General features: G+C 45.4%; 1 long non-coding RNA gene across 3 annotated transcripts; it reads left to right on the top strand.

Moving 5' to 3' along the window:
- The first annotated feature begins 2,579 nt into the window (after nt 1-2,579).
- Nucleotides 2,580-18,452, top strand: LOC113936431. 3 transcript variants are annotated; one of them, XR_003524261.2, is made up of 5 exons: nt 2,580-2,714; nt 6,259-6,342; nt 6,820-6,908; nt 16,082-16,306; nt 16,422-18,452. It is a non-coding gene; the product is annotated as an uncharacterized LOC113936431 (long non-coding RNA). The 3 variants fall into 3 exon arrangements; XR_003524256.2 differs by having other exon boundaries at nt 16,419-18,452; XR_003524253.1 differs by lacking the exons at nt 16,082-16,306; nt 16,422-18,452 and adding an exon at nt 12,665-12,800.
- The last annotated feature ends 2,232 nt before the right edge of the window (nt 18,453-20,684 follow it).

Below are 20,684 nucleotides of genomic sequence, written 5' to 3'. Positions count from 1 at the left end.
TGCAAGCAGGGACTTTGTCATCCTTAAATACTGAGTCTCCAGGGCCTCGAAGAGAGCCTTGTACATCACAGGGAGCTCAATAAATATTGATTGAGTATATGAATGAGCAAAATTTCTGGACAGCAGGGCCACAGGAGCATATGGTCCATTCTGGAGAAGGACCAACAAAGCAGAGGAGGGTGGAAAAAGGAGAAGGAAGAAGGAGGAAGAAAAGCACTATTCAGATTCAATTTAACTACATTTATCTAGTTTTTCTTGGTGCATGAAGCTTAGTGATGCATAGTATCTCATTTAATTCTTACAACTGCTGCAGCAAGTAATTTTAGTGGGAAAGGGGAAATAAGAGAAGAGTGGGCAGAAACACATTTGCATCAATTCCTTGACAGACTCTTTCTCTAAACAGGAAAGAGCCTACTATTAAAGAAACAGACTCTGAACTGTTTATCTTTATGTAGCCTGAACCACAGGATTTTGTGTTTATTTTTCTTATGACTCAATTCCATGAATCCTGTAGCCTATTTAATTTACTGAGTTTACTTTTATTGTAGCTTCAAGATAAAAAAGGTTTACTTCTACCATCCACTGTTCTCTCAACTCAGCTTTTAGAATCCCCACCTCGCCAGGTTTATGTGGATTAATTCAATTCACTGGACAACTGTGAGTTATCTCCATAAATTGTTTTGTCAATTTTCATGGAGGAAAAGCCTGAGGTTTTCGAAGGATGTGTCCAAACTAAAATTTTTATAATAGCATTACACCACCATTTTAATCCACTGTTCATTTTAATCACATGTTGGAACAGTGACCTAACAGTTTGCAAGACAAAATCTTGCACAGTGTCCTAATCTGAAATCCTGGGGCCACTGGTCCCCACCCTCCAAAAAAACCCTCCCTCCATATTAAAAGAAAGCACCCTTCAGTGGGTCAGGTCCCTCTTTGCTTCCTTGTCTAGCAAGGCACATGCTGTTTGGTTGGCCTGTGGCTAAACCTGATCTTACACAATGAGGATTTGGCTTCTGTTGCAGGGTTGTGCAAAATAGAGGAATCAAAGCTGGGGCTTTGAGCAGAGTCCCAGGTTATGTCACAACAGTTCCAGCCAGAGGCTGATCATCCAGCTGATAAGCCTGACTGCCCCCTCCACCAGCCCTCTGTGCAGTGGTGGGAGCCTATAAATCCAGATGGGGGTTGGGATGAGGGTCAGAGGATTATGGCTCACACCCACTCGGTGCTGATGCAGCCCACATGCTGCTCTCCAGAGGTGTCAGGAGCCCTTCAAGGGCTATTAATGCTGAGATAATAACACAGCCTTGCCCAGAGATATTTAACGATCCCTGTGAAAAAGAATGAAACGGTAAATTGATGTAACTTCTGAGAGGGCTTTTGGAAGCTCATTCCCTTCTTCCTGTCCTGATGAAAGGAAAGGGAATTGGCATATGCTGCTGAGCCCCGATGCTCATCCACCAGTGTCCTAGGGACTCAGCTTCATGGTAGGAAATTCTGGGTAGATTCCTTCTCTTTAGAACCCACCTGCTCCATCTGCCAGAATCAACAACTCTCCACATCACTGAAAACTTACAAGTGCTCTAGACAATTTACTCTTGCTTAAATATCTGTGTGAAACATTTTTGATTTCCTCAAATCTCTTGTGTACCCATTGCTTTCTGAAACGAGAGCAATAAGGATCAGATCCCATTTGCCTTGCTGACCTAAGGTCATTGGTATGAAAACCAGCTATGAGACCATTCGGAGTTCTGCATTGCCCCCTGGGGCTACCGAAGCATGTTGGCTGTTTGCCCCTGCCCTCAGTGGGTCTGGTGGTCATGATGCTTCCGTGAGCCATTAGTAGCCCTGGATCGTTGCCTGGACAAGAGACTGAGGATGTTGTATAAAGTGGCCCATCTAGGGTCTTCCATGGAGTAAAAGCTCACCACGTATTAGCTAAAGTAGAATGAGACCATGAGTCCACCATTCTTGAAGAGAAGAAAGGGGGCAGGAAGCTGGAGGGAAATGAAATGAAAATCGCTCTACTTTTTACCCCTTCCCGCCCTTTCAACACTGCCTTTGACATTTTCCCTCTCTGCTCTGCCATGCTGGCTTTAGCACCAGTGTCCAATGGCCAGAGCCATGTGGCAGTGAAGAGTCAGGTGGCTAGCTAGCCGATCAGACTCCTGGCAAGGCAACTGGACTTCAGCAGAGCAGGCAGGAGACCCTGGAGCCATCTCCCAGACCACAGGGCAGACATTATCCTAAGTTCCCACCTCCTCCCATTCCCATATCCTTACTGCTTCTTCCCTCTGGTATCACTAATATCTTTTGTAGACAGAGTTCAACTGGAAAACTCTAGGCAAGTTATTTAATATCCATAGCAGAAATTGCTCATTGTATAGCCCAATATCCATTCTTTACTCCCTCTGTAACGGAAGCTCTGATTTTTAATGGTTGCCTAGAATAAAGGTTGCATTTCCCAATCTCCCGTGTGGGTAGGTCTAACCATGTGACTAAGTTTTAGCCAATGAAATATAAGGGAAAGTAGTATGTGTGCAAGTTCCAGAAAGTGTCTTTAAAGGAAGAGGGTGCACCCTTCTTCAGCCCTTCCTCCTTCCTGCTGGCCGAAGCTTAAGCAGCCATCTTGCACCATGAAACAGAAGCTAGTGCTGAGGATGGCAGAGCAACCAGATGGAAGAAGCTCGAGTTCTAACACTATGTAATACCTTGTAAGTTCTGGGTTGTCTATCTCCAAACTTCTTTCAGATGAGAGGGAAATACACCTCTATCCTATTTAAGTTAGTATTATTTTGGGTTTTTCTGTCACATGCATCCAAATCTAAGCCAATCTGAGATATTTCTGAGCCTTGATTTCTTTCTATAGAAACTAACCAATGTCGTAGAATTATTCAGAATGCTCAATAAGAAAGCTCTTTTAAAATGTTCTTCTTTAAAATTAATTAATTAATTAATTATTTAGAGTGAGCAGAGGGAGGGGCAAAGGAAGAGGGGAGAGCACACTCTGCACTAAGCGTCAGCCCGACTCGGGGCTTGATCTCACCACCCTGAGATCATGGCCTGAGCCAAAATCAGGAGTCAGATGCTTAACCGACAGAGCCACCCAGGCATCCCTAAAATGGAAGTAAATAGCTGAAAGCTGAAGGAGTGTCAACCCCTCGAAACAAAAATGCCCTGACTTGGGGGCCAAGGGCACTGTCAGGGAGGGGAGCCTGGGGGCACCTCTAAATTGTTCACGAAAGCTTTTCAAGAGATGGAGAGCCAGCTTTAGATGACTGGCTGGTCCTGAAAGGTGAGGCCAGTTTATGACGATTCCATCCAGGAAGTGAGACTTTTCCTCCCCCTGCCACTCTCCTACCCATGGGCCAGCCCCAGAGAGACTGAGGAGAAGCCAACCAGACCACCACCCAGCTTCCTACAGCTGGCTTCCAGTCCACAGGCGGCCACTGGGGAAGGAGACGGGGTGTGGCCTCTTACTGGGTTCAGAATGTTGACTGCTCCTGGGGACTAGACAGGCTCACTGCTGGATGGAGTCAGCACTTGGAGCCTAAAATGACTCTAGGATTGTCTCTTACCCTAAGAATAAGCAACAACATTCTGGGGGCCTGCTGGAGTTCTTGCACAAGGGCAGGGAAGCCTCAGCGGTAGTCAACAGATCATAAGGAATGCTGAGAGACGACAAATAAAAGTGCACTCTGATTGCTTTACGCGGCTGCCGGGCAGCCAAGGCAGCCCTTGTTTATGTGTTGATGTCTACCCAAACACAGCTGCGTGGCCACAAATCAGAGGCCCTCAGGAGGGTCTCTGGTGTCACGCCGTCAGAGGGAGCCACTTGGGGCTGGAGATAACATGAGGGTTGTGCCTGGCCTGCTCGGGAGGGGAAGGCAAGTCCTCCATGAGGGGACAAGACTCTCCGTCCATTTCCTTCCTGTCCTCCAGGAGGCCCAGCAAGGAGCCTCTACAGCTGGTGGAGGCTGGGCCCAGACTATTCAAAAGTAGCCCCGGGCAATAAGACTGAAGCCCCTGACATAAAAATCCCAAGGTCGGTAGAGATTATGACTTGAGACCCAAGAAACTGTGGAGTGCTCACCGGGGTCCCTCATGTCAAGCTTATCAGAGCTTTCCCCGTCAGAGGACTGCCCATTCCTCTCTACTCTGCGGGGGTAATGGGGATGGGAGCCCCTGCCTCTGAGCTGCCTTCAAGGAAGGATCATGGAAAGGAATCGCTGTTTTTCCCCTTGATAGTTAACTCCGTCCCAACTCGACATGGCGCTCCTCCGTCTGGGCCAGCCACCACCTGATAGTCCCTGGGACTGACCTGGTCGGGTGTAGCAACACATTTTATCTCACCTGAAACAGGGTCTTTAACGATACGTACAAAGGCTAAAATAAATAGGAATCAACTAAAAGGAAAATATTTGCATGTGGAAGGAACTACAGGGCACAAGGTTGTTATTCTGGAATACGCCGCCTCCAGCCACACATTGGCTCAGCTGCTGACACAGCTTCTGCTCCTGGGTTCTCCTCCTCAGTAGCTCCTGAGAGACTACATTCTGGAGCCCAGTTTTTAGTCCAGAAAGATGGAGTTTGGGGGAAGAGGAAGGAGTCCAGCCAAGTCCCAGCTGCGGAGGGGAGTTGCTTGTGGGAAGTGGCGGAGGCAGGAGGGAGGATAAAAGAAACTCAGCTGCTTCTGGGAAGACAATGGTAAACAAAAGGCGCTGAATGAGGTGTCCTCTCCACAGGCGCCCTGCCTTCTGTCTCCTCCCATCTCACATACCTTGTAAATGGCTATATGTGTTCATTCCACGAACATCTCCTGGGGACCGACTGCATGCTGGACCTGGGCTCTGTTGGTTCGGAAATAAATAAGGTTCAGCTCCTGCCCTTAGGGAGCTCAGTCTAAAGGGCAGGACGGTCACCTATGGAGAAGGTCTAAGGGAGAACGTGGCAGTTGAGCCCCCCGCCCCCCACGCCCGGAAGCCGAATGAGACAGAGTTGAGCATGCAGGGTGCCCTCGGGATTGACCTTACGGAAGGGCAGGGGAGGATGCAGGATGGGTAGGCGGAGATGTCCAACTGGCCCGTAGGCCTGGTGATGGTCTCTGCCTCCCACCCGGAGCACTGGTGCTATAAAGGCCTCGAAGCGAGGCCGGCAGAACGTCACACTTTGCACTGGTTCACCTTTGGTGGGGGCCACCAGAGTGGGGCGTGACTTGGGCAGCTGGGGCCGTCCCTGGGGAGAAGGGCAGCTGAAGGCTGTCCCCCAGCGTACTTCCAGCGGCTGGGGCACCACGTCCTCTGATTAGGTGGAACTGGGTGTGGGCCCATGGCGCCCACCACATCACCCAGAGCTCTCTGGGAACAGGGAGGGGAGCAGTCACAAAGGCTTCACTGAGAAGAGTCTGGGGGAGTGAGAAGAGCTTTCAGGCAGAGAAAGGGTAGTGAATTTGAGCTGCGGGGCCTGGGGGGTTGTTGTTGCCTAGCAGGCCGGGGAAGGGGCATTGAGGGGAAGCGAGAGGGTAGCTCTCCTCACCCACACCAAGACCTGACTTCATCCCCCATGTGAAGCCGGGGAGACTGGGCCTCTCCCCAAATGCCAGATGAGCATAACTGTGTGGGTAAACAGTAAGCTGCTGTGACAGGAAAGAAATCTCATCATGACTGGCTGGTGAGCAACTCCATGGGACTCCTTCATCTGCTAATATTTAGTCTATTAATAAACACCGGTACCTGCGTCGCTGGTCCCCTGCATCCTCCCCAGTGGCGTGGCAGAAGCCTGGCAGCGGGCGTGGAGGGGACAGAGCCGCTCGTTTCCTGTGTGACCTTAGCCCGGTCGCTGCACCTCTCTGAGCTTCGAGCCCATCATCTGTAGAGCATAACTGACACTCACTTCCCAGGGTTGTGTGGCTTCCATGAGATCAGGTATACAAAACTGTGCTGTCCCGGGGCAGAGGGGTCCGTGGCATGGCCTTGCTGCCTTGGACACCTCGTTAGGGCTGTGGGAAGGGGCCCGGCCCGCCTCCAGACCATAGCTGTTCTGTCACTCTGTCGTGAAAGCCAGCATCGCCACCAGAACAAGCCCGAGGACGGCCGCCCACATTCAGTCTGTTCAGACAAAGCTGAGACTGGTAATGAGCAGAGACCGCGAAATACGTGGCTTGGTTCTTTCTCATCCCGCTCCTCTGAAGCTGGGGCTGGAGACGGTTGCTTAGCGACGGTGTTAATTCATCTTTGGGACCATCCCCCTTCCCACTAGGGCAAGAATGTCACCATGTTCGTCAGGACTATTGTTTTTGAGGATTGTTTGGACACTTCTCCCTGAAAGGGGTTTTCTTCTGAGGTAAACCGGGGACACTCCTCTGATGGGCATTACCCTGGGATGAAAGAACAGCTATGGGGGGGGGGTGGGGAGAGGGGAGCTACAGCTTGGGGCCCCTGCCCACTCTTTGTGGGGCAAATTATTCCGGAACAGAGGCAGGATGACCAAAGAGAAGCTGCACAAGCAGGCCTCTGTTTTGTGTTTGGCAGGGAAAGAACAGGACTCTTTTTTTCTCTTTTTAAGCCTTTTTAAGTCCCAGCCATGTGCTGCCCCCAGGATGGAATTGGGTTCCTGAGCCTCTCAGAAGGGGGGGGTAAGAGAGATGAGTCAGAGCACCTCAAATTAGGATGGCACCCGCAGTGGCCTGGGGATTGGGAACTTCTGAACTGTCCCCCAGTTAGCCGGCGTCCCAAAATTGTCTGGTCCCCTCCACGCTGGGGAGGGGGACACACAGTTTATTCCTTCAGCCCTCCACCCAGATTCCAATTGCTTTTGCAGGCTGAAAGCACCAAGCAGTGAGGCCTTAACAGTCAGATTTTCCATAAGGCTGAAAGGAACGAACGTTCAAAGAAAACATGATTTCCTCGGTGAGTATCAGCTTCAAATGCTTCTTGAGGCAGAAGACAATGAAAGAAGCACAGTCAGGTCAGCCTTGGCTTGTTTTAAATTCATCTCACAAAGCAAATGTACAGTGAGAAAACTTTTTGTAAGAGCAACCAACCGAATAAATCAACTTTCAGTGAGCTTCCAAGTGCAAAAAAGCCATAAAACATCCATTTATGCAACACAACCCTGCTTTGCAGATAGAAAGGTGACAAGCATACTGGGGGACCCTGTCCAAGTCCCGGCAGCTCTGCTCCCCAGCAGACCTGGGTGCCTCGGCTGTTCGCGTGCAGGGACGGAGTTTGTACCCATCCCACCGAGGACCGTCCCATCGGATCAGCAAGCACCAGCTGAGCTAGAAGTGCCCTAAAATTCAGCACTGCTGCTTGGGCCTTTTTTTCTTTTAATGCCCGGGAGCCTGATAATACAAAATCAAAGAATAGTCAGTGTTGCAAGCTGACAGACCTTTTCTAGTTTCTTCTTCTGCGGTACAGAAGTGCAAAATGCCTTCTGGAGGAATTCTCTCCTCCCCGTCCTTACAAATCACAGAAAGAAAAAGCCATGAGAATCAATGACCTCTACTCCCCCTAAGCCATTTGTCACCCAGAAGGAGGGCCCTGTCTACAAACTGCTAAGGGAATGGAAAATAGGAGAGCGAGGTACAGTTATGCAGTCCCGTAAGTTAGAGATGTAGCAGTCTGAGGCCTGGAAGGCTTGTAGTGTCACTGACGAGTTAGCAAGGTCTATCAGCACCAAGAATACATAACACGAGTAATCTGAGATTCCCCCACACCTGCCCCAGTCACTGGGTAGAAAAAAGGGAACAGTGTGTACATCTCCTCTGACTTTTCTGGGTTTGGGGTGCAAGAAATAGATATTTATTCAGGTCAAATCAAAAGAAGGGAGGTTTTCAGGGCGCCTGCGTGGCTCAGTCGTTAAGCATCTGCCTTCGGCTCAGGTCATGGTCCCAGGGTCCTGGGATTGAGCCCCGCATCGGGCTCCCTGCTCAGCGAGGAGCCTGCTTCTCCCTCCCCCACTCCCCCTGCTTGTGCGCACGCTCTCTCTCTCTCTATCAAATAAATAAATAAATAAATAATCTTAAAAAAAAAAAAAAGGAGGGAGGTTTATTATAAGGAGTGCACAGAAACCCAGGAAAAGAAACAAAATATTCAGGAAATAGTCTCAGCTATGCTTTCTCTGTTCTTCCACCTTCTACCGTGTGCTCTCCCACTGTTCAGTCTTATTTCTCCCCTGGCTGGTGATGAGGGTCTCACTCCTGCTCACCCTTCACTTTGGACACTGTGACCATGGACCCCATATGGTCCTGGCTTCATCCACTTCTGAACGTGTTGTCCCATTGCGGTTCAGCTCCTGGTGCTAACTCATCCTCTTGATATTTTCCATTGACATTCCTGGGTGAGCTCATCATGTTGAGCTAGGTCACGTCAGAGGTTGCTGGACAGACAATTCATGACCCTGGGTCAATGGCCCATCCCAAGCCATTTTCTATGGCTGGGGGAGAGCCTTGGGGAGGGAGGGAGGGAGAGAAAGAGGAGGCTGTGTGCCAGATATGGCTAAGGCAGACCCTTCCACAGAAGCACACCATTAATATGGTGAGCCCTTGGTTCTGGCTGACCGAGACAGTGCCAGGTTTTGACAATGTGCATTGAATAGGCAAGCATCCTGAGAAACTATTTCATTTTGCATGAAATCTGCTTCATATTCAAGGGGACAGATATGGACAAACTGTGAAAGGTTTTTAGGATTCAGTGAATTGTAGGTGTCTGTGAAGGACAAAATCTAAGCAAGGTGCTAGTTTGGGAGGTCACACAAAATTCATAGGCTTAGAGTATCTAGCTTTTGACACAGGAGTCCTAGTCAGACAGGGAGGAACTCTCCAGCTCTGCTTTGAATTCAACTTCCCATAACTCTGAAGACCTCTGGGCCTGGGTCGTGGAAGAGAGACAGCCGAAGCCAAGGGTCTAGGCTGAAGGAGAGCTTCTTCCTGTCCCCCATGAGCTGCTGTATTAGCCAGCCAATGGCCCCTCCACGCTGCCACTCCTCCTACTTACTCAGCCCCAGACCTTCATCAGAATCCTTCCTCCATGCCTGAAGGCACATCTGACTAGGACTATTTGCTTTCAGAAAAATCAGACTTAGGGGCTTTAAGATCCAGCCTTCCTGTAACAGTTATGCTCCCCCCGTCCTTAGCCTGACCGCGGAAGGAGGATCTTTGTGCTTTGTAAAAGAAAAAACCTGTGTTGCTCCTGTCAGCTCTCCACTCTCAATACTTCACTTCTGACTCCCAGAACACTTCACTTCTGGTCACCAAACATGTGTGGGTTCCCCCAGCAATATATCCTCAGACATCAGCTGGGTGTCCTATGATTTAACTCAGTTCTGACACTCTCTACCTAGAGATAGCATCAGATCTCTCAGGGCAAGGGCTCAGCCCCTACAGATGTCAGTCCAAAGTTCAGGTTCTGACCTTATCTTCCGACCAATAGGCTCTAAATCAGATGTTACTACAATTCTCCTCTTGGATTCAATCAATTTGCTAGACTGGTTCACAGAACTCAGAAGAGTTTAGTTACAATCTAATGGTTTATTATAAAAAGATAGGATAAAGGATACAGATGAACACCCAGATGGAAGAGATGGGTAGGGCAAGGTAAGGGGGAAGCAGTGAGGAGCTTCCATGCCTTCTCCGAGCTTGCCACTCCCCTAATGCCTCACCTCTTCACCAACCCAGAAGCCCTCCAAACCCTGTACTTTGGGGATGTTTATAGGGGCTTGCTTCATCATGTAGGCATGATCAATCACTAACTCTATTTCCAGCCCCTCTCTCTTCTCAGGCCATTTTCTATCGCTGGAGGAGAGCCTTGGGGAGGCCTCCAGCCATAGAAAATGGCCTGGGATGGGCTGGAGAATGGAGTGGAGGTGGGATGTGGGGCTGAAAATCCCAAGTTCCAATCATGGTGTGGTCCTTCCGGTGATCAGCCCCCACCCGGGAGCCCACTGAGTCACCTCCTAAGAATGAAAGAGACTCCTGGGACGCCTGGGTGGCTCAGTTGGTTAAGCAGTTGCCTTCGGCCCGGGTCATGAGCCCAGGGTCCTGGGATCGAGTCCCATGTCGGGCTCCTTGCTCAGCAGGGAGCCTGCTTCTCCCTCTCTCTCCCTCTGCTTGTGCTCGCTCTGTCAAATAAATAAAATCTTAAAAAAAAAAAAAAATGAAAGACACTCCTATTACTGAGGGAACTCCATGGAATTTAGGAGCTCCAGGTCAGTCAGGAGCTGGGTCAAAGACCAAATATTAGAACAAAAGGTGCTCCTAGAGCTCTTCTTATCACTTAGGAGGAAATTACAAGTGTTTTAGGGGTTCTGTGCCAGGAACTCATGGCAGAGACCAATCTATATTTTTTTCTTTTATCTCACAGCATGCTTCTGACAAACTGGCTGTAAATCAGAGCTTCCCACAGCCCTCTCCTTGGGCTCAGGCATTTGCTAAAAAGCTCCCAAAACTCAGGAAAACATTTTAGTTACATTTTGCCAATTTATTGTACAAGGATAGAACTCAGGAAAGCCAGATGGAAGAGACCCACAGGACGAAATTACGTGGGAAAGGGCACCTCCGGATGTTCAACAACCTGGAAGTTCTCCAAACCCTGTCCCCTGGGGTTTTTATGGAGGCTTCATTCCATAGGCATGATTGATTAAATCATTATCAGTGATTAACTCAACCTCCAGCCTCTCCCCTTCCCATTTGAAAGTTCCAGCCCTCTAATCATGATTGATCTTCCTGGCAACCAGTCCTCATCCAGTGGTGAGCTAGGGGTTTTCCAAGAGTCACGCCATTAACATAAACTTGGAAGTGGTTAACGGGGGTTTATTACAAATAACAGAAGAGATGTATTTCACATTTATCACTCTGAAGCTACTTACAAGAACTGAGGACAAAAACCAAATATTTTAACAGAAGATGCCTCTATTGCTCTAATCAGTTAGGCAATGACAAGAGATTTGGGAGCCATGAGCCAGAAAGTGCAGATGAAGACCCAAATATATACTTCTTATTATAAATCACAGTGTAGCATGCTTCTTAGCAAAAGAGAGAGATGAGTAAATTGTAATGGACCATCACTGTTGGGGGACTGAGAGTTCCTGATACCACAGTGACTGTCTTGCATGAGACTCAAGCTGGCTTGAGAGAGGAGCTTGCTTCTGCCTGAGGAAGCTGGACAGCCAGAACGTTCACTGCCTTGAAAAGCCATCTCCTTCTGAAATTTAAGGGCCTTTCCTTGAGGAGTTTTCTTATTTTACTGTTTCTGTTATTTTAAATAATCAGTAACAACTTGCAAACCCAATTTTCAAAAAAATAATTTTCAAACCAGTCATAACTACATTCGGTCAAGAGATACAACAGCCCTGTGATTTCTCCAGAGCAGGAATTATTAACCCTGTTTGGCAGATTTGGAAATTGAGGCTCAGAGAGACTAGAGGGGAGGGAAAATATGTTTTCCCTGGCTGGGTCTGAAAATTAAACTGGCAAAGTCAGATTCACAGGAGAAAAGCATACAACTCTATTTAACATAAGTTTGATGTGACGTGGGGGCCTCCGTAAGGCACTGAGAACCGAAGACACTGTTCAAGCTGAGAGATTTTTATGCTAGGTTTGATGAAGAGTGGACAGTTGTGGAGAAATATGATGACAGGGTAAGTGTAGCAGACTGGGGGAAACTTAGCATGGCCTGTCTGTCTGGATTTTTCTTAGTGTCCCTCCATATTGAAGATAAGGATGTTCGTTTCCTCTGGGTGTAGGGACGGCATCTCTCACAGAGGTGCTGCTTCAGAGGAGAAAGGCAGGAGAAAGTCACAGAGGCCTCCTCACTTCTACCATTTTCTCAAACTCCTTCAGCTTGAACTCTTCAAGATGCCCTGGTATATGTTGTTGTATCTGGTACCAAAAGGTATCGTATTCAGCAGTGGCATGCTCTGAACCCCGTCTCATATCTAACACGGAGCTGAATTAGAATTTGAATCCAGATTTAAGGTCCAGGGCAATGCAACTGTATTCTGCCAACTCCACAGATGGTACTAATAACACATCACAGAAGCTGAAGCCAAAGGCAAAGCTGATAACAGTTTTAATAAAATATAGAAGAAAGGATTACTTGTTTGGGCTGCTAACCCATCATGAAATGAGGCTAGAGAGAAGAAACTTGCATCAAGCAGCTTCTTATCTCCTATACTTTGGAGCATGAGATCTGCCATATGAAGAATTTGTACCACAGGCATCTGTTTAAGAATTTAAGATGATACTCTTGTCAAAATACAGTTTCTTTTTTAAAGGGATTTTGAAAAGGCATTCTTTAAAGCTTTGCTAAGTGTCTTGGATGTATATAAGTGTCTCAAATTATATTTCAGTAACTTTCAACATTAGTAAATAAAACAGAGGGATTCATTTTTTTTCTTTAAACATAACTTTTTTTTGAGAGAGAGAGAGAAAAAGAGCACATGTGAGTGGGGAGAGCAGGGGGAGAAGGAAAGAGAGAATCTTAAGCAGGCTTCACGCACGGAACTTGACGGCGGCCTCGATCCCACGACCCTGAGATCACGACCTGAGCCAAAATCAGGAGTTGGATGCTTAACCAACTGAGCCACCCAAGCGGCCCTCTTTAAACATAATTTTCAATCCAGAAAAAAATATACAAGCTAACTTCCTTTTCACATTTTTTTCAAGACTCAAGTATTTTAAAACTGCCTCAAGATATTCCTTCTGATGAACTCAAGATATATCCAGATTCCCACATCATGACTGGCAGAAAACAACTTTTTGCATCAATATTGTTCTTTTTTGTTGAACAAATATCAAAGTGAATCAATGAATTTATTTGCTTTTCTTTCTTGCTTATTAAAAATCATGGGACAACACTGATCATCAACCAATCGGTATACAAACAAAGAACAAATAGAACACTTAAAGAACCGCTAGCATTTCAATGCTCAAAAGACCTTTTTGTGACCTGTGTCCCAGCATCCTCGCATCCGAGCTACCCCAGTTGCCCTGTAAAATTAAGCAACTCTATGAAACCACCCATCGCTGAGTAAAGTACACAAAAGCCACGCTAGCTGATAACCACCAGGGCAATCTCACCATAAAATAATCGGTATCTTCCTGAAATCTTTGCGAACTAAAGATATTGTTTAGCTGATAGCTCACACGACTCCCGCAGAGGTAACTTCAAAAGTTCATCATTCCTTGCCTGTCAACAACATCCAAAATCCCTGATACAGAAATCTGCAAACCATTAGGTCTCCAACAATCACAGACCCCTGATGGTGTTTACCAGGGATGCCCTCAGGGCAGGTTTTGAAAAGTCTGGAAGGGCTTTCTCCCAAAGAGCTGTCCGTGCCGAAAGGGCCGGAGATGAGGCGAGGGATGTCAGACTGAAATCAGAAAAGATTTTGGCCAAGGAACGGAGACTCACTTGCTTTCCGTTAATCATTTTTAAAAAGCTTTTTAAAAGCTTTGTAATGAAATGAAATATACAGAAAGGGTACATATTATTAGTGTACAGGTTAATGAATTTCCACAAAGAACACAGCAAGGTGACCAGCACTCAGAACTGCAACAACAACAAGAAAACCAGAGTATCACCAGCACCGGCCCCCACCCACAGAACACCGTCTTAGACCTCCTTCCCCAGAGGGAGACTACCTGATTAGTTTGCCTGTCTCTGTGCTTTACACAAAAGAAAGTGAACAGCGTCCACCCTGTAGTGCCTGGCTCCTGTCACTCGACGCCGTGTTTATGAGAGTCACCCACATGGTGGTATTCGCAGCAGGTGGCTCCTTCCCACCCTTGCAATGCCTTCCACTGCTTTGAATGTGGCTCAGATTATTCATTCTCTTACTGATGGGCACTTGGTCGATACACTGTGACCCAAAGGTTAGTATTGTCTGGCTTGGGAAGTTTTTAAAAGATAACCCCATGTTTGAGTGAGACACTCAGGGGATTTTGTGGCAGCACAGGGAAAGAAAGTAGGGGGCCATTTCATTTGCTGAGACCTCTGGCTCTGCTCTGTGCTGCTTTCACTTACCCCCATCCCCTGGCTCAGGAAAAATTGTGAGTGTAACTGTTACAAGCAGGGTGACATTTGGAGTCCCAGAAAATGAGGGAGAGCCTGGGGTCTGCAGGGAGTGGACACAGGAAGGTGTGTGTGTATGTCAACTTCAGAGACGCCTCTGGTCATGGCAAAAATCCTCCCCAAATATCTCAGAGCAGCTAGGACACCTCCATCAACCCCAGGTTATTGTGACTGTAGTCTCTGGCATCTCAGCAAGTATGGGTATCGGGCCATTTCTTACCCCCAAAGTTCTCAAGAAAAAATGAGATCATGAGCTGTGTATTTGATCCAATGAGACTTAAATCAGGTCCTAGCAGATTAACTTTCCTGTTTTTATATAACTCTGACCAAAAGCTTTCTCCAGCATGTAGCTCAGATTGTTCTCCCTTCTCCAAGATGACAACTACTCTGCTTCAGATCTCTTTGGGGATTCTAAAATATTAACTGCTCACTAAGTTTACAATAATTTGAGGCAAAGCTAGCGTATTTTCAGACAGTTTCTCTTTATCTGGGTGCAAATAATACACTAGTTTCCCCTCGTCTGCGGTTTCAGTTACCTACGGTCTGGAACTAGATGATCCCCCCGATGCATCATCAGAAGGGCCGCAGTAGCCTAACACCGCATCACGACACCGACATCATTTGCCTCGCTTCATCTCCTCACATGGCCATTTTATCGTCTCACATCACCTCAAGTAGAAGGTGAATGCAATACAATAAGGTATTTTGAGAGAGAGAGAGAGAGATAGCCCACATTCACATAACTTTTATTACAGTTATATTATTATAATTGTTCTATTTTATTCTTATTTATCACTGTGAATCTCTTACTGTGCCTAATTTATAAATTAAGCCATATCAGAGGTGTGTACTTATAGGAAGAAGCACAGGGGTTCAGCACTATCACTGTGCTTTCAAGGCATCCCCCGGGAGTCCTGGGACATATCCCCTGCGGGTAAGGGAGACTACTGTATTCCTAAATACTTAAGAGAGGAGACTCTTAAAATTTGACTCTCTGATCATCAGTACATAAGTTCAAAGTGCCTTTTGGATCTAAAGATAACAAGAGTCCTCATTTGAAGGAGGAAGGCTGGGAAAATAGGAGGAAGTGAAGTGTTTAGATTCACTGGTTTGGAAAGACTTTTAAAATATATCAGTATCGAGAACTTATTTATGTTTATTTCTTGGGAAGGCTTTGAAGAAATTACATGTAAATCCTCAAGGATTTTAAGCATTATTTCATAAAGAATGTGCTGTTTATAAATACAAATGTATGAGATGAGAGCAAATATTTTTAAATGAATTATGACTTTTAATGATCTTTTATTTTTTTCCTGACCTTCTTTGACTACATCCATCTTTTGACTTGTTTTTTTTTCCAAACTTTGTAAGCCCTCCAATGATGAGAGATCCTGGTTTATGGGACTTTCTAAAAGGACATCTAAAAGACAAATTAATGACTTCTTGGGTTGCTCAAGTACCCATGGTTCACAAGGATTCAAGACTCCTGATTATGTTAAAGTACAAAGGTTTAAAGTATATAAATATGACAGTAAAATTTAAAATAATTATAAAAATAATCATAACATTATAAATAATTATAAAAATATAATAATTATTATTGTTATAATAGGGTGTGTGGATCTTGAAAAACTAAAAGTAACAGAAGGTTATTCTTGCCCATGACTATCAGTTCTTCAAGCTAACATTTTCTGTGCTTTTAACTTTTGTGCCCGCCACTGTGTACTTTCATGCCTTTTAAAAACTGATCTTCAGGGCACCTGGGTGTCTCAGTCGTTAAGCATCTGCCTTCAGCTCAGGTCATGATCCCAGGGTCCTGGGATCGAGCCCCACATCAGGCTCCCTGCTCAGCAGGAAGCCTGCTTCTCCCTCTCCCACTCCCCCTGCTTGTGTTCCCTCTCTCGCTGTGTCTCTCTCTGTCAAATAAATAAATAAAATCTTTTTTAAAAAAAACCTGATATTCACAATGACTCTGTGGGGCAGGTAACAGTATCATCCCCATTTTACAGATGAGAAAACTGGACGTCAAGAGGTGAACACCTCGCCAAAGTTACAAGATTGTGAGTGACAGAGGCAGAACTTGAATCCAGCTCTGGCTACAGCCTGAGCCTCCACCCTCTTGTTATCTGCTGCCACCCTCATACGTACAAGCTGTCCATGAAGACTGATGCCAAGGCAGTTAGCCTGAACATCATGCTCTGGGGAGCCAAAGGCTTAAATTGTTAACTCCAAAGGTGAGGACAATTTCCACTGAATTTGTTGACAATAATGAGATCTAGTTCTCCCAACAATTTAAGGGACAAAGTAAGTATGAAAATTGGTCTTGATTTTGTCTCTCTTTTTCAGCAGGTAACATGAAGAAAATTCCATTTGGAGAATGAGGACTATGATGTCCACCGAATGTCTATTCTGTGCTGTGTGGTACTAGGAATAGAGAAGTTAACAAAATGTGGCTCCTGCATCAAAACACAGTAACATGGGACTACTGCATCTGTGACACCGGGCAAATGAAGGTTCTGCGTCTTGACTCTGCATTTACTATGAATCACTTAAGGATTAATAACCCACAATGGACCCCCTCTTTGTCTAACCTGCTAAAGTGAGTTCCTTCTTACCGTATGAGGAATTCATGAGTAACATCATCAAAAGACAGCATAAGAATGCAAATATTTGGTTCCTTTAAAGGCTCATTTCCAAGTTTTTTTCCCCAAACATTTACCCCAAGTATGTATCTCTCTCCTCCCATCTTCCCAACTGGAGTAGCCTTGTGCTGAAATCAGCATTAAAAATACAAATTCTTCCTTAGGCAGAATCCATACTCCACTCTCTGTGGAGAATTCTAGAAGATGAGAGACAAAGTGGTAGAACTAACCATATAGAGCACCTGATCTGTCCTTTCTTTTAAAAATGGAATAACTAAGACTCTGAGAAGCTAAGTAGCTTGTCCATGGTCAGAGGGAAATAAACAACAAACCCAAGATTTACAGGCCATTTTTCCTCCTACAACCCTGCAGTGCATGCCAAGTCCAGTGCGTTGGTCAGAGAAGTTTCTGATAAGAGCTCTGGCTCATCACTTTGCACAATGCTCAGAACAAAGCAGATTCTTGGTGAAAGTTGGTTAAGTAAATACATGTGAGGGGACTCTCAGCTTCTGGTCTACCCCTCATTACCTCCCCGCTAGGCCAGTCCTGCACTGCATCTTCCCTTCCTTCCTGAACTACATTGCCCAACAATGCTAATACCACTCTTGTCTGAGCAGCAATAGCGGGGACGGCATCTCTGGAAATACGTTTATTACCCAGGCAGAGATGGAGACCACTCAGAACTTTTTAGTCAGTACATTAACCAGGGTATATTTTACTAGTGAACCCCCGGATGTGTCACATAGAGCTGAAGTAAGGATGTTTTAGTAGTAGGGGTCAGTGACAAATCCAGGGCCTAGAGGGTAGAGAGAAGTGAAAGAATACAAAAGCTAGAGAAAATCAGTGAATAAACAGACTTGCTCAAGGTCACACAACTAGTTGGTACCAGAGTGGGGACTTGAACTCTGGCATTGAGATTTCTCTGGAAGCTCCACACAGTGCTACTCTCGCAATAGACCAGAAGCCACTGTGCCTAGTTTGAGGTGTTACAGAGGAGTAAAGGATGGCGCACAAGCCTAAAGGACAGGGACAAAAGAGGATGCATATCATCAATAGAAATGTCTATGGAGAACCCACTTATTGTGAGTTAGACACTTGTTATAAACCGAATTGCATTTGTCCCCCTCAAACATTCATATTGAAACGCTAACCCCCAGTGTGACTGTGTTTGGAGACAGGGCCTTGAGGAGACAATTAAGATTAAATGGGGTCACAAGTATGGGGCCCTAATCCAATAGGGCTGGTGTCCTTATAAGAAGAAGATGCAACAGGAGCATGTGTGAAAAGAGGAAAACCATAGGAGGACACAACAAGAAGGTGGCCATCTGCAGGCCAAAGAGAGACCTCAGGAGAAACCAAACCTGTTCACACATTGATCTTGAACTTCAAACTTCCAGGACTGTGAGAAAATAAATTTCTGTTATTTAAGCCACCCAGTCTGTGGCGTTTTGTTATGGCAGCTTGACCTAATACAAGAAAGATGGCCAAAGTGAAGGGGCTGCTGAAGACTACCTCAGTTTTATTCTGTTCCAAGCTTACCCAGGCCCAGGGAGAAGATGGGGAACTGATGCACAACTGAAACTTAACCAGGTATTTTCAAGTTAACCAGGTCCATGTTAAAACAAAAAGCAAAAAGACATAAATAGCGGTTAAAGTTGTAGACAGCCATGAACAATTTCTCTTTTTTTCCTGTGACTTATCTGTCTGTACATCCTTTAATTGCCTTGTTTCGTTGGTATTTTTATAAGAACAAACATTTGTCTCAGAAAACTCATTTCCTGACATTTTAGAATAAATCTAAACTATTTGAGGCCTTATGTGGTCAATGTTTAGAAAATGTTTATGCCAAGGAAAGGATAAATTCCATTGAAAGAATCTGTGGAAGGACATTAGCAAAAGTGGCAGAGAATGGACCTCTGAAAATCTCCAAAAAGCAGTGAGAACACTTGCAAAAATTGTCAGAATTAACTTTTTCAGAACTCTGAAAATTAATCAAAGGTTTATGGCAATCTGAGAAGAGTCTATTCAAGAGGAAAGGCTCAATCTCAGTAAGACCAGCAAGCTTTGTGACATTTTAACTTGCTCTATCTCCATTTCTCCTCTGCAACCCAAAAGTAGACTTGATAACCAGTGGCCCTCAAGCACAGTGGAAACCAGCAGTGTGGCAACCACTGGATGGGGCAGAATGGAGTTGAAGCTCCTTCAAAGCTCTGTTCTCGGAGAATTGGCATTATTTGGTCTATCTGGTCATTCTTAGAAGACCCCACCCACAAAGCTATCTTTACTTGGATTGACTTGGAACTTATCCACTATGAAGAGTCTTTTCCCAGAATCATTAGTTGTAAACATTACAGCTGCCTAGGGTGGCAAATAAGAGTTGGGTCAAACAACGGGCTAACCAAAAGAAAAAGGTGGGGACTGAGATATCTATAGGGAGCTTTGAAAAGCTTTCATATATTCCTAGGAATCTAGGAGGATTCATGCATGGCCAGGGTCAGGAACGTGCTCAAAAAAAGACCTGAGGAGGGGCCTAAATTCTCACCTCTGGCTGACCTTGAGGCTCTGCACAAGCCGGAAGTGAAGGCTAAGAGTTGGAAACTGCCGGGGTGCATGGGTGGCTCAGTCGGTTAAGTGTCCGACTCTTTATTTCAGCTCAGGTCATGATCTCAGAGTCATGAGATGAAGCCCCATGTCAGGTTCTGTGCTGGGCATGGAGCCTGCTTAAGCTCTCTCTCCCTCTCCCTCTGTCCCCCGCTAAAAAAAAAAAGATTTGGAAATTGCCTATCTGAATGTTGAAGGTGTGCCCCCAAATACTCACACAGAGCTCCTCAGCAATCTCCCACACATTTAATGAAATTTCTGTTGAATCACTAACTGGCCACGAAGCCAAATGAGCAGAGAATTCAGTGGCCACACATGACAAAGTATACAGAATTAAACTGCAGACATAGTTCAGAAAAGCCACTAAACAAATCAACAGCAACAACACATGCTGGGAGAGGATAGAATGATTCCCAGTGTTACCACATTATATTTTTTAAATATACAATTTTCAATAAAAAATATGAAACATGAAAAGAAACAAGAATACATGGTCTATATGGACTTTTTTTTTTAAAGATTTTATTTATCTATTTGAGAGAGAATGAGAGATAGAGAGCACGAGAGGGAAGAGGGTCTGAGGGAGAAGCAGACTCCCTGTTGAGCAGGGAGCCCGACGCGGGACTCGATCCCGGGACTCCAGGATCATGACCCGAGCCGAAGGCAGTCGCTTAACCAACTGAGCCACCCAGGCGCCCTATATGGACTTTTTTCAGCAGAAAAATGCAGTCAGTAGAAACCATCTCTGAGGAAGCCCAGATGGTGGACTTACTAGACAAAGACTTCAAATCAGCTATTTTAAATATGTTCAAAGAACTAAAGAAAACCACGTCTAGAGAACTAAAGGCAAGTATGAGAAGGATGTCTCACCAAATAGATAGGAATTATAAAAAAGAACCAGGTTCTCCAAAGTTAAAAAATGCAATAACTGAAATGTAAAAATTCACCGCAGGAATTCATCAGCGTATTTAAGTTGGCAGAAGAAAGAAGCAATGGATTTTAATATAGGTCAACTGAGGTTATACAGTCTGAGGAAAAGAAACAATAAAAAGAATGAAGAAAGATTAACAGAGCTCCCAGAGACCTGTGGGACACCATCAAGCCATACCAAGATATGCATAATGTCAGGTCCTGAAGAAGAGGACAGAAAGGGATAGGAAAAATATTTGAAGAAATAATTACTGAAAACTTCCCAAATTTCATGAGAAACATAATCTACACATCCAAGAAGCTAGAAAGAAAGAAGAAAGAGAAGAAGAAAAAGAAAGAAAGAAAAAGAAAGAAAGAAAGAAAAGAAAGAAAGAAAGAAAGAAAAGAAAGAAAGAAAGAAAAAAAAAGAAAGAAAGAAAGAAAGAAAGAAAGGAAGAAC

The sequence above is a fragment of the Zalophus californianus genome, chromosome 4 (assembly GCF_009762305.2).
Source record: "Zalophus californianus isolate mZalCal1 chromosome 4, mZalCal1.pri.v2, whole genome shotgun sequence".
In the NCBI taxonomy this organism is placed as follows: domain Eukaryota; kingdom Metazoa; phylum Chordata; class Mammalia; order Carnivora; family Otariidae; genus Zalophus; species Zalophus californianus.
The sequence above is the reverse complement of the archived record's forward strand: the minus strand, read 5'-3'. Positions and strand labels throughout refer to the sequence as shown.